This window comes from Phacochoerus africanus, chromosome 1 (genome assembly GCF_016906955.1).
Source record: "Phacochoerus africanus isolate WHEZ1 chromosome 1, ROS_Pafr_v1, whole genome shotgun sequence".
NCBI classification, from domain to species: Eukaryota; Metazoa; Chordata; class Mammalia; order Artiodactyla; family Suidae; genus Phacochoerus; species Phacochoerus africanus.
Window position 1 is genome coordinate 118628431 of NC_062544.1, and position 15013 is coordinate 118643443.

Sequence of the window (15013 nt, forward strand, 5' to 3'; positions counted from 1 at the left end):
TTTATTTTATAGATTAAAAAAGTAGAGGGGCAAGGGAGGCCCAAGAAGTTAAAGTGACCCTGCGCACCCCCCAGAAAGCTTCAGAATGTTTAGGAGATGTGGAAATAAGTCCACTGACAGAATTTGTTGTACTGTCACACTACTCTCTGGCCTTACCTTTCATCTTTGCTAACATTAACTGGCACAATGGAGTCAGACCCAGTTCAAAATCATGCCATAGGAGGTCATCAAGAGGTCAATAAATGGTATGGACAATAAGTAGAAGTACCCACCTACTGCTCTAAATAATGATTCATATCCTATTAGCAATTCTCTACATTACTCATTCCCTACTTCCTGGCAGACTTGAAGCCATTAGTAGAAGTTAATACTAACCTTCAGGAGGCTTTTGTTTTGTTCTCAGAAGGTGAACAGCCAATTATGATTTGTTTTCACTCAGTTCAATTCTCTTCTCATGTTCCCAGTTCTGCTTTGTGCCCAGTTTTTCCTCCACCTTCATTCATATTAAAGTACTGAGTGTCACATACTTAAGTCTCAATGATCTTTAAACGTCCAATCTCTGTCTTTTTCAAATCATCTTATACAGTCGTCCCTCGGTATCTGAAGGATATTGATTCCAGGAATGCCCATGAGTACCAAAATCCAAGAATGCTCAGGTCCCTTACAGTTAATTCTTCACAGGTGCAGAACCCACATATATCGAGGGCCAACTACACTCATTCACCCAGAAATAAAACTCAAATTTTCAACCTGGAATCCAGTTGCTTCTTCAATTTTACCCTAAGCTACTTTTCCAACATTATTTTTACTGTGGTACTTATCTGCCCAGCCAAAGGCAAGATGACAGCCCTGAAACTCAAAATGACCTAGCAATGAATCCTAGATCCCGGGCAAATGCTTAATTTGATTTTGATGTTCTCACCTGTAAAACAGGTATAATGGCATCTAATTTGAGAGATTCTTGATAAGGTATGTATCAGTGAGGATAATGTCTGACTACAAATAAATAGTGGCTTACAAGTAAGGAGGGTAAATGTCCATTGACAGAAGAATGGATAAAAAAGATATGGTTCATATATACAATGGAATACTACTCAGCCTATACAATGGAATACTACTCAGCCATAAAAAGCATGAAATAATGCCATCTGCAGCAATATGGATGGACCTAGAAATTAGTCAGACAGTGAAAGACAAACATCATATGATACTACTTATATGTGTAATCTTAAAAAAAAAGGGTACAAATGAACTTATTTGCAGAACAGAAATAAACTCAAGGACTTTGAAAAACTTATGGTTACCAAAGGGGACAGGTCAGGGGGTGGGGAGAAGGGATGGACTGGGGGTTTGGGATTGGCATATGCACACTGTGGTATGGAATGATTGGCCAACAGGGATCTGCTATATAGCCAGAGAACTCTATCCAATATTCTGTGATGACCTGTGTGGGAAAAGAATCTGAAAAAGAATGGATGTGTATACATGTATGACTGAATCACTTTGCTGTACAGCAGAAATCATACAACATTGTAAAACAACTATACTTCAAAAAAACTAAAAAAATGAAAAAAAGTAAGGAGGTTATTTGTATTATGCAATAAGAAGTACAGAGGAAGGCAGGGAAGGTAGTCTAGGCTGGTACAATGTTTAACAGTGTCATCAAGACAAAGATTCTTCCACGTTTCATCCATGCCATTTTTAATACATGGTCTTATCTTTGTTGTTGTAGTTGGTTTCTGCCACTCAAGGTATTGCACCCATTTTCCCAGCTACAAGAAGCAGAAAGGAGTCAAACACAGTTGGGGCATACCAGCCAATGCATGGCTCCCACTAAGCTTTTAGGGAAGGCCTCATCAAATAACATCCATTTACATCATTATAGGACCTGAGTCTCATGGTCACTCAAGTAAGGGAGTTTTGGAAAGTGAGACACGCATATTTCCATCTCAAACAAAATTGAGTCCTTTTAGTGGGAAAGGAGAGAATGAACATTGGATAGGCAATCATCAATGTCTATCCCAATATTAAATTACATATTTTACATATAGTGTTAAGCACAGTACCTAGCACACAGTTAACTGCTTAATAAAAGTTAAGCTACAGTTATTGCTATTATTATCATTATTATTGTTGTTATTATTATTCATCTATCTTACCCTCCAACCAAATGCAATAACCCATTACATACAGATGTGTTCCTTACATTTCTACTATGTCCACTGCTCCATCTCTGTCTCTAACATTATCCCTGCTTCATGGTCCAAAAAAATACCAATTCATCCAAGAAGTCTTTCCTGACATCTACTCCTAATAAGTTCTATGGTAGCAGGACTTACATCAAACAAAAACTTGGATGCTCACAACTCCATTGAGCATAGTCCCTCAAACACAGCAGATTCTAATAAATAGTGCCTTGATAATATAAGTGATTTCAGGTATTTACTCATTCTGCTTTTATAGTCAGTCCTCTTGAATCAAACATGATGCATTTCTGAAATGCAAAGGTAAAACACTAGGTTTATATTTCATAAAGCTAGGGATGGGAAGGTGGGGATGAAGACTACATCCCCCAAGAATGAAAACAAAAATTCATAAAATTCTATAAAAACACCATACTTTTTGCACACCCTATGGAAGTTCAGATTATAGTTAATCAAATATTCCCTCCCCTATTTTGGGCAGTTTACTTTTACCGATGGATACTGGGTACCATGTGACTTGCTATATCCAAAAACATTGTTTGTTTGTTTTGTCTTTTTTGTTGTTGTTGCTATTTCTTGGGCCGCTCCCGCGGCATATGGAGGTTCCCAGGCTAGGGGTTGAATTGGAGCTGTAGCCACCGACCTACGCCAGAGCCACAGCAACGCGGGATCCAAGCCGCGTCTGCAACCTACAGCACAGCTCACGGCAACGCCGGATCGTTAACCCACTGAGCAAGGGCAGGGACCGAACCTGCAACCTCATGGTTCCTAGTCGGATTCGTTAACCACTGCGCCACGACGGGAACTCCCCAAAAACATTGTTAATGAAATATTTGCTTATGCAATTTGGCTTAGCTCTTGAATACAGTGATCTGCCAGGAGAAGAGCATGCCCCAAGTAGCTACTATCCCTTCAGCCTGGACCCTAGAACATATGTGGAGCAGACCAGAATCCAGCCTATAGCGTATAGCAGAGCCAACACTGGGAGGCCAGCCTGGATCAGCCAAATAATAATACCACCTACAGACTCATGAGGATGAGAATAAATACCTGTTGCTGTAAGCCCAGGAGTTTTGTTATATAGCAAAAGTTGATTGATTTATCTCTTACCACTTGATATAAATTAGCATTTCTTACTTTCGTTTTGTTCCCTTTTTTTGGTAAGAAAGAACTGGTTGAAGAATCTCTGCCTTAGGTACATCTAATGATTTCTATCTTTGGATCGAACGTTTTAAATTTTTGAGTTCTACATTATCATTAATATCAATGCTTTCTGTCTTCCTTTCTTTCTGCTACCTTTCTAAAATAAGGAAAATCACAAAAAGTAGCAAGGAATAATATAAACATGGCTAAAACCGAACTGTTGGCTGGCAGATAGGTCTCCCATACAACAGCCAAAATGTTAACTTCTGAGCCAGTAAAAGGGTTTTAAAGAAGTCCTAGTGAAACAAACAAAAATGTTGATTTTATAAAGTCAACTTCACCAAAATCAAAGTCTATCCCTTTGTGGATTCCAACACCATTCACATAAACTCATTTTTCAGGGTACCTGTTTTGGCAAACCATAACCATTGAGTGTCATCAATAGGAAGAAGACCTAAGTCTATGGCTTTTGTGACTTAATAAAACAAGAGGGCCATATTATTTGAATAGACTAACTTTAAATACATTTATATTTAATCACAAATGAAAAAGACTCTCTTTGTAAGTGGAAGAGAAAATAAAATTCCCAGCCTTTAGCAAAAAAAAAAAAAAAAAATTGCCAATTGAATGATAAAAGCATGTATTCAACTAAGACCTATTCAAAACTCCAATTAGAAATTTAAGCCTTTCCATAATGAACATAAAATGACAAGCACATGCCTGAACTAAAGTGATAGCTTAACTACTGAGAAATAGAAAGAAAAAAAAAAAGAAAGAAATTTAACCCCGCTGTATAGCACAGGGAACTATATCCAGTCACTTGTGATGGAACATGATGGAGTATAACATGAGAAAAAGTATATATATATATATATATATATACACACACACACACACACACGTACACATGACTGGGTCACTTTGCTGTGCAATAGAAATTAACAGAACACTATAAATCAACTATAATGGAAAAAATAAAAATCGTAAAATTAAAAAAAATTTAAAATATCGAAAAATGAAAGAATGTGTATTTTATTTTGTTTTACTTTCTTTCTTTCTTTCTTTCTTTTTCAGTCTTTTTAGGGCCACACACGGGGCATACAGAAGTTCCCAGGCTAGCGGTCGAATCAGAGCTGTAGCCTCCAGCCTATGCCACAGCCACAGCAATGTGGGATCCGACCTGTGTTTGCAACCTATACCACAGTTCACATCAACATCAGACCCTTTAACCCACTGAGCAAAGCCAGGGATCAAACCCGAGTTCTCATGATTACTAGTCAGGTTCGTTACCCCTAAGCCACAACGGGAGCTCCTTGTTTTACTTTCTTTTAAGTCATTGTTTGGAAACAAATTTCCTTTGGACCAAAGCTGACATATTGTAAATATATAATATAATAAGGTACTTAATTTGACTGTTGGTGAGGCAACAGCTTTCAAAGTGGCAGAGCAAAGAAGACAGTGCAAAGACCACCAATGTTGCAGTGGACTCTTAACAGAACAGGCCCTGTGTAAGCTGGAAGAGCCCACACTGCAGACTGCACACATGCAGAGTGCACGACCATAATTTGAATTCAAGGCCATGGCCAAGGTCATTGGGCTTGGGTCAGAGAAACCTAGGCTCAAGTTCTCATTCTCACACTTAACTGTGGCAAGCTACTTAATTCCTTTTAATTGTCTTATCTATAATTTGAGGATAACCATAGTCCTCTCTAACTCGTAGGGGCTCTATAGAGTTTTAAAAAATACATATGAAGTACTCCCCAAAGTGTGAGCATATGCAAGAACAATAATGACAATAGTGAAAGTAATAATTCTACTTTGACAAACCTGGCTCCTACATAAAAACCATCCTAATCAGTGTACTCTGGCTCACAATCTGTTCACGAAATGCTGAATGCACAGCTTTATATTCACATCCAGGTACCTCTTCTATAAGGGGACAGCTCTCTAAATCAACCAGCAATTTTTCCACTGAATTCAAAGAGAAGAGTGTTGAAAAATAAGCCTTTTACTAATAAAGAATTGAGAAGGATCTGGTCCTTCCACCCACAATCCATCCACCCTCGAAAATCTTGCTGGTGAAAGTCATGCTTCCATCACGATCCACACACTACCACCACCCCAAAATTGTGGGAGGTTTTCATTAAAGCACAGAAGCAGATCAACAAGATGGCTCACCTTAGTAGCAAACTCAACTTAAAGGCAAACTCTTTTACCTTCCAGAAAGTATCTGGCTTGACCCCAGTGCCACCTCCAAATTGACATCCAAACTGGAAATGAAGACAACAGTCTTCACTTCCAGAAGTTGAGTTACACTGTCAAAAACTAAAAGAATCCCTTCTAGTCCTGGTAATCCAGATAAAGCATGCTTGGCTGCTTCAAAAACATCTTATAAATCCACCCAACAGAGCCAAGAGCCAAGTACTAAGTATTGAGAAACGATGAGACTTTACAAGGACAAGAGTGACCATAGGAGACAAAGTGCCACACCCTTTTTCAGACAGCTCAACAGTAAATGCTATTTCTTATAAAGGGGCCTGCAATTCCAGAAAAGTAGGTGAACAGTTCTCATCCCAACACCCTCTCCCATTTCATTCTTTACACAGATCCATTCCATTTTCATTTTTAAGCCAATGTCCTAAGTATCCCCAACTACTACAACTAAAAACGGGGAGGGGGGATGACAAATATGTCAAGCATAATTGCTTCTAAGCCCATTTTCGAGGAGTTTTCTTCCCTCCTGTCTCTCACAGCTGGGGTATCATACTTGGTGGAAACCAATGGTTAGGTAAAATCACTGATTTAAAAAGCCAACCAGGAAACTAACCATGACAAGTGGGAACTGCCCTCCTCTCCCGAACATTGATTGGCTCTTGAGGTTCCAGAGGTCCCAGTTCTGCCCACGTAAGTGGCAGGTATGGCTGTCAATCACAGAGGGAGCTGACAATTCACCGCTCAGGGAGTAAATTGCCTTTCATCCAGCAAAGGCAGGTAGCCGCCTAAAATCGATCCACTCTTAACAGAGCGGACCCTCCCTCTCAGGCAAGAAGGATCGCGACCCTCAAGTACAGAATAAATAAAGCAGGGCCGAATGAAGAGTTTAGGAGAGCTGTTTTACTATCCCGCACCAAAGCAGCCCTTAATCTTCACTGTCCTAAGATGATCTTTCAAAAGCTCGGACAGTAAATTAAAAAAAAAAAAAATGAATAGGGGCAACCCTCTAAGTATCCCTTTTCTTGTATAATTCGGATATGGCAAGGGGGAGGGAAGGAATGTCGTTCAGTTTAATTTCACATCGCATTCGTTTTCAAACACCACCACCCCTACCCCTCCCCAACAAATCCGGCTACATCTTCCCTGACACGGATTTTTTTTTTTTTTTTTTTAACACGCTCCCCTCGAATCCCACTGAAGCAGCCAGGTACCCCACCCCCTGAGCTGGGGCTCCACCTTTCTCTACTTTGTTCTGCTTGGGGATTCCCCGAGACCCTTGCCCCTGCGAACATCCCACCCCTCGAGGCAAGAGGGGGAAAGCCGGGCGAAAGAGGGGGTTGATGGAAAGAAGAAAGGCGATGGTAGTGAGGGTGGTTGCCGGAGAGGGACTGCGGGAGGTGGCCGGGGCGAGCGAGCGGCGCCCGCGCGCCTGAGGAAGCCTTGCACTTGTTCCAATTCGAGGGTTTCTACATCAAGACAAATACGCCCTTAGGCCGCCCCATCTTCTCCCCCGCCTCAGAAAGCCCCAGTGCAGGCGGATGGTTCACCCCTCGACTCCCCCCGATAACGCATTGCAGCTCCCCACGAGTGAGGGGGACCCGGCACGGGGGATGCCCAGGCACCGGCGCCGGGGGGGAGCCGGGCGCCCAGCGGCCCCGGCCCGGGCGTCGACGTCTCACCTTTCCGATGCTCGCCCAGGGGCCGTCCCACATGGATTTTTACAACCTCACGTCGCCTTGGCCCCCGGCGGCCGGGAGGAGCCGGAGCCGGCGCCGGAGCTGGAGCCGGAGCGCGAGCTAGCAGGAGTGGGAGGAGGTGGAGGAGCTGGGCGGGGAGGGAGGGAGGGAGCTTCTGGGAGGGCCGAGGCCCGGCGCTGGGCCGGGCGGGGCCGACCGCCGAGGGGGCGGCACCCGCCGCAGTCCCGAGACGCGCGCTCGCGCGGGAGCAGCCAGAACTGCGCTCCGGCGGGCCCCCCGACCCGGCCGCTCCGCGCGCTCGCTCGCCACGGCCCTGACTCAAATTCCCAGCATTCCCGAGGAGCTGCTGGGGGAGCCGGTGCCGGGACGCTGGCGCCTCCGCGGGAGGCAGCAGAGAGCGCCTGACCCTGGCGGGGTGAGGGTGCTCAAGGGTCTTCGAAGCGCCGCCTCCTAGGAGTCCGCTGTCTCGGGGCACCTGGTTCCCATCTCCTATCTCCGACACCCCTTTCCGGGTACCCCCCTCCAAAAACTGCCAGGCACTCCCGGGATTATTTAGGTGGCTTTGGCGACATGGACAGGGATGACACTTGGTGGAGAGGCTGCAACTATCTTTTAAGTTAAGCTTTAGAGTCATGGTCGAGGTTCCCTTACCCTGGCACTCTCCCATTAGCTTAAACTTCTTTAGGAGGCTGAGGGGATTTCCTAAGATTTTTACTTTCTTGTACCTCCAGGGGAAAAAGAATGGAAGATGAAGAAGGGAAGAAGAAATAAATACATATCATCATGATCGTCATAGTTGCTATCATTGGTTGAGTGCCTTCTCTGTGCCTTTCAGTGTGCTGCGCATCGTCCTCTTTAAGATAGTGTCAGTTCATTCATACACGCAAATACTTGTCAAGATAATGTGTACGAGGCATGTACAGATTTTGCATTGGCAGAAGCTCTCACCCAAGAAGTCTTAGTCCCAGCGCATACCATTTTCTATTAGGGAGAGCCCTTCCTAACGTCATGAGAATCTCCAGATTTGGTCTCTTTCACTGAGTAGTCAATTTGCAGGACTAGAGCAGTGATTTTCTCCCTGTCTTGATGAGCCTTCTGGGAAGCTCAAATGAAGCGACTCCAGACATAGAATGTCTGGGTGAGCAGAAATATAGAATCATCTAAGACCAGGGGTCACTCCTTTTTTTTCCCTCCTGGTGGAAATTCAAATGTTAGATGAAGGATGTGGGCTCTGAAAGTTATCTTTACCCTCTTGAGACTTAGTTTTCTTGTCTGAAAAATTAAGAAACTGAATTAAAGATCTTAAGACCCTTCTAAAGCCAACATTCTCTAACTTTATGTTTAAGTATTTATATTAACACAGTGTTCAAAATGCTTACAAGTAGCCATTGATAGACCTCGCCCCTAAGGACAGACATTTTCAAAATGCATTATGTTTTATAAAACCTATTATGTGGCTCCAGGTTTTTTCATAGTTTTGTTTTATTTTATTTTACATCTTTTCCATCATGGTGGTCCCTTCTACATATTCATTCATTCATTCACTCAACAAATACTTACTGAGTATCTACTCTGTACTAGTTCCTGCAGGTTCAGAGCTCTTGCCCTCAAGGACTATACAGTGCAGTAAAGAGACACGAGAAAACAGGCCAATACAACACCACTTACAAAGGGACAAAGCTCTGGGAACTGGAGGAGCATGAAGGTAGGATAGGCAACTTTTCCCCCTGTTATTCAGAAAAGGTTTCCCAAGGAAAGGTCATCAAATTTGCTTGCCACATCCACCTTCCCTGCCCTACCCGTTGCTCAGTCCAGAGCAGCACCTTGCATGCTCTGTGAACTCAACCAGAGGAGGTCACATCTTTGGTGGACACCTGACCCTGGGTGGGTCATCATAGGCTGTCTCCACAGTATTCGAAACTGTGCCATGAGAATGAGTCAGCCAGTTGGTACTGAACAGTGAGCTGACCAGCGGTGGTGGCCCAAATCAGAACTATGGCACCCGAAACAATGATGGCATAGACCATGGAAAAGGCAACTCTAGGGCCTTTGCCAGGGAATCTGGTCAGTGGAGAAGAGAACAGAGAGTCCATATAGACAGAAACTGAGATTCCTGAAAGCCTAAAAGACTTGGAAAGACTTCTGTTTACTTGAAATCCCCAATATGGCTATCTAACCAGCATCTCAAACTTGCTTTGTCCTAAACAGGATTCTGAGTTTTTATATTCCAAGACTTCTCTCCCAAGCTTGCTCATCAGATCAACAACACCATCATTGAATCAGTTCCTTTGATCCAAATCTAGGAGCAAGTCTGATTTCTCCTTTTGCTGATTCAATAATCCCCCACCAGCCAGTTCTCAAGGTCCTACCTGGTGCCATATCAGAGCCTGAAGCAAAAAGAAAACTATGCATAAGTAACGCAAAACAGTCATTTGCCTCAGGATGAGTCCAGTTAGGTAAGAAACAAAATCCCTAAACTCACAAGTATTTGTCCTTCTTAGGCATGAGGTAATTTGTACATATCTCTTAACATGGTAGACTTTAGTTCAAGAGAAACATCATCAGGCTGTCACAAAAGAAAAAAGACCAATGAACTGACCCATTAGCACTTCTGTCACCACAATTGAGTGGATCAGAAATAAGCACCTGACTCTTAGGAAGCCAACCTATTGGCACAGCTATGCCAATCTAAGCCTTAGATTTCTCTTTGACAAAAATGTTTTAAGAGCTTTGTAGCTCTAAGCATCGTAGCAAATGTAGAAAAATCCAGCACCTTCAAAATATCTTTTTTTCTGTAGAAATTTTTGAAAGTTTTCTTTAACTTTGCTTTTAAAGTTATTTGACTAATTCACTTGTGGCTCTGATTTGTCCATAATCATTAAACATATATAAGAATTTTTGTGAGATGAGAAGAAAATTTAACTGACAATTGTTTTCAAATGGAATGAAATGTTTGTAAATATGAAAAGCCATAAAGTTGTTTTGTAATCATTTATAACTAAGGATTTATTAATTTCCATTTACGGTTTTCTGTAACTCTATAATCTCAAGGCATGCACGTCTTTAAGGGGCTTGCAAAAAAATGTTGGTTAAAAGTCCAAATTACATCAATTTAATTAGTGCCTTGGTTTCCAGTAATTTTCCATTCCCATTATTCTGGCTACTCATGAAGTCTGGATAGCTTTGCTGTCCTTGGGCTCCATGAGAGGCCCCTGTGTCCTTCAAATAGATATATACCTTTCTTTTTTCTGTCTCATGTAGTCTAAGCAAGTGTCTCTTCTTTGCAGCCACAAGTTGTCCCTGAATTGGAAAACCAGCTTCCTATTGCTTAGACAAAGCCCTTCACTCCAGTCCACTAGAATTCAATGGCCAAATCTGGCCCAGTGACCAGATTCCCCAAAGAAGACCAATCTTGGGGAAATCTCGTAAGTAGACATTATTACAGCTAATTGGGGATTCTTCCCTGTGCTTCTGGAAAGATATGGCAGATGGCCATGCTGAAGCTTGATCCTGGGTTCTGCCTGTTTCTATAGGGTATTTTTCGTGAGCTATTGCCCATCCCTTAGGCCGCCTCTTCCTACAGCATTCCCTGACTTGGCTATTTAAAGGTAGTTCATTAGCACATTTTAAATTATGCTAAAAGCTCTAAAATTAAAAAGACTTTTTACCATGTCCATTTTTCAGAAACAACTTCAAGGTGAAAATGGCCCCTTAGAAGCCCCCAAGGAGAGGAATATCTATAGATGTAAGCTTTAAAAACTTCAGAATTCTACAGGCTTACATATTCTTTTGGCCTTGCCCTAATCCTGGTCCCTTTAACTTACACTTTTTGCTACTAAAGCAGTTACATTCAAATACTAACGTGTTTTCCTTCCAGAAAGCTAAAGGCATTATGGAGATTTAAGCTATTCTAGAACCCAGGAATCATTCTTACCTTGAATTCTGTCTGTACTTCCACTCTTGGAGATGCTGAAAGGAGCCAGCAAAAATTTTAAGCAAGCTAATAATGGGATTCATTATGTGAGTGAAAAATAATAAAATTGAGAGGAGGGTATTGAGACATAAAAGATGTTTGAAATATCAGTGACATAACAAAACCAACCTTCTGTTTTCCTCCTTGGGGGCAAATGTTCAACATTTAATATTTGTAATATTGTCAGGAATTTTAAACAAATTTGTGAAACTCCATGCTAAAATAGGCAGGATTGGGGGAGGAGGTGAGATTCTAACTTTAGGTACAAAATTTTAGGAGGCACCAAAATCTCAAAATAAATCATGTCTTAGTATAACATTTTTGAAAAAGAAATCAGCAAACCACAGCCCATGGGCTGGCTGCTTGTTTTTATAAATAAAGTTTTATTGGACCTTCTGAGGAACAAAGAAAACAAAGAGAAGAAAGATCTGGAGCTTCAGTTATAGGGATTTTTACACCCTGGGGTTCCAAACAAGGGTTTTTTTTTGTACTAGGGCTTTTACCTAACAGCCAACTTCCTGATGTTCCAGTGCTGGTGAGAAAGCCTGCATACATCTATTATCTTTACAGCCAGGAGTCTCTCTGAGAAAGACAAAAACATTTGCCCAAAGGGTGGGTTCTTACGAAAGAAAAGGTAATAAGCCACTAGAAATGTTTCTTGGGACCAAAATGGTCATGTTACCCAACTTAATCAAGGATCTTGAGGGTCCACAAAATACCTGCTTTAGGCTACATATTTGAAAAGTCACTGAGATAATTTTCTGAAAAAACACTGAGTATCCCCGTAAATATGAGCCACCTTTTAGTAATAGGAGAATTGTTAATATAAATTTGAGAAGTAGAATCACAGTTGTACTGCAAAGATAGAAGAGATGGGCCTATTAATCAGCCTGCCTCTGGACAAGGGCCACTGCTAGATAAAGATAGAGCAGGGCCTGAGCCCGAAAACAGGAAAGGGTGCTGGTAAGTGTACATCCTACCACCTACAAAAGTGGCTCAGATTAATGAATGGTCTGCCACCAAGCAACTCTTATAGACAGTACAAAGCTTCATTACTTAACGTTGCCAAAAATTCATCCACTTCTTGAAACAGGCTTTGGATCAGCTCTGAGAAACTGAGTTCTTTTCCAAACAAAAGCCTTAACTACACAATTAAATGAAAGGGAACTAATTTGCTTAGAGGAGAATAATGAACGAAAACAAGTTATTTTAAATGATAAAAATATGGACCAAATTGGCAACAGCTTTAGAATGATTGTTCCTGGGTTTGATTAATGAGATACATTATCATCTGAACAAATAAAATCTTACTGGTTTAGGACCATTTTTTTACCTAAACTTTTAAAGAAAATTAAAAGAAATTTTTTTAATTTACAAAAGAGGAGCCAGTTATAAGATAATATTGAAGCATTCCAGAAGAGGTGAAAATCTATCTTCAAAGACAACCAAATACTTTTTTTTTTTTTTGTCTTTTTGCTATTTCTTGGGCCACTCCCGCGGCATATGGAGGTTCCCAGGCTAGGGGTCTAATCGGAGCTGTAGCCTCCGGCCTACGCCAGAGCCACAGCAACGCGGGATCCGAGCCGCGTCTGCGACCTACACCACAGCTCACAGCACCACAGCTCACAGCAACGCCGGATCGTTAACCCACTGAGCAAGGGCAGGGATCGAACCTGCAACCTCATGGTTCCTAGTCGGATTCGTCAACCACTGCGCCACGACGGAAACTCCCGACAACCAAATACTTTTAACAGCCGGGTATATACTCTTGGATTTTTTTGAACAATTTAACAAAAATTAGGCCTAATTATGGTTTTTGTCTTTCAGTATCTCTTCTTTCCTCCTTCTAGCTTTAGAAATTGCTCTTCTGGCTTCAGAAATTGCCATATCATCTTCCTTCCTTGGTCACACCGATTGCTCCAAGGGCTAGACACATGGCCATAGTCAGACCAATCAGAATCCTTTCCTGGCATTTTTCAACAGGAGCTCTTTTCTCTAGTCAAGGAGCTATAACAATGTAGTAACAGTTGGTAGCATCCGTGGCTCCGCTGTCATGGAAAGGCTTACAGTAGGTGTCTCCCACTTGCAATCAAGGGAGTCCTAATATACATACTCTTCTACAATTTGATTTTGTTCAGCTAAAATTTAGGTATCATGGACAGTTTCCACGTCAGTGCACATCTCCCCCTTTCTTTTCAGCAGCTGAACAATAGTCTATTATACAAATGGATGTTTATGACCTTTTTCTAGAGCCAGGAACACAACAAGGCTTTAAAAGTGATAAACAGAAAATTATATTCAGATGGAGGAGCTGAAGCCACATCAAGAGTGATGATGATTGTTATGTAAATGAGAGGCCAGCACGGATAAAGTTTAAGTAGCACTTATTCCCCAGCCACCCATGAAGTGCTCATCAGAACTGCTTTAGGGAGAATACTTTGTGGCATTTAATGTCATCTCTCCTAGATGACTGAAGGTGATGCCTTATGTGTCCTACTTTCTCTACCACACCTAATACTCAACCATTCATTCAAAGGGTCTTTAAATCTCTATTAGAGGGATGTTTTGTGTGAGTTGAGAAGAAGCTATGTCTGCATTAGTTGTTGAGGCCTGGAACCATAAGTACAATTACTATTAAGTTTGAATGTCTAAGTATCTGACACCCAGGATTTCCACTATGCAATTCCCAAGACAGAGCAACTGTAATAAAGAATTAGACTTGAGGAGTTCCCCTTGTGGCTTAGTGGAAACGAATCTGACTAGCATCCATGAAGACGCAGGTTCAATCCCTGGCCTTGCCCAGTGGGTTAAGGATCCGGTGTTGCCATGAGCTGTGGGTTGCAGAAGTGGCTTGGATCTGGCATTGCTATGGCTGTGGCATAGCCCCCAGCTACAGCTCTGATTCGACCCCTAGCCAGGAAACTTCCATATGCCTCAGGTGCAGCCCTAAAAACAAACAAACAAGCAAAAAAAAAAACAACAAAAAAACAAGAGTTAGACCTGAGCTTTGTGGTCACACATTAATAGAGTCAAGTCCCAGTCCCTCTCTTTATGACCATGTGTGGTCTTGTACAATTTACTTAACCTCTCTCGGCCTGTTTCCTCATGAGGGGGAGAAAAAAAAAGAGGGGTGATTAATAGTACTTGCTTCGCAAAAAAATTGAGAAGATTAAGTGAGAAATTGCATGGCAAGTTCCTATGGGTATGCTGGGCTCAGAGTAAATATTTAATAAATAGGGGTACCATCATTTTCTTCGTGATACACAGTAAATTCAGTTGACAGGGCTATATGCTCTTTCCACTTTCCAAGTTTCTCAACTGCCAGTGTGACTTTCAAAAACTGTTCTTTTTAAAGTTTCAGAACACACATAAAAAGCTGAGTGCTAGCCAGGATACATTTGGAAGCAAAACAGTCCTAAAAATAAGAAAAAGATTCATGACTTTTTAAATGTTGGGTTTCTCTCTAAAAGCAAAATTATACTGTGAGTAAAAATCAAAATCCGTTCTTTCTGTGACCTTGTTCACAAATGAAGTTTATTGGAGCATGATGCATGTCAGATGTTGTTTAGAGTAGCACGTGCCCTTCTCATGACATGTGAACATACGCTGCACGTCTGGAGATTTTTTCTAGCAGGTGTTTCAGGCTGAAGAAGGAAGACGGGTCCTACATTTCATTACAACACCCACAGCACTCAGGCTTTCCCTGGATTATGTTCTGCAAACTACAAACAGATATAAGAAGGATAATTTCCTAGAGACTTAAAGCAAATAGTTTGTGAAAT

The 15013-nt window shown here is 41.8% G+C and overlaps 1 non-coding gene across 1 annotated transcript; it reads left to right on the plus strand.

Moving 5' to 3' along the window:
- Nucleotides 1-4033: 4033 nt before the first annotated feature.
- Nucleotides 4034-4100, plus strand: LOC125114300 (small nucleolar RNA SNORD27). The gene has a single exon (XR_007131753.1). It is a non-coding gene; the product is annotated as a small nucleolar RNA SNORD27 (small nucleolar RNA).
- The last annotated feature ends 10913 nt before the right edge of the window (nt 4101-15013 follow it).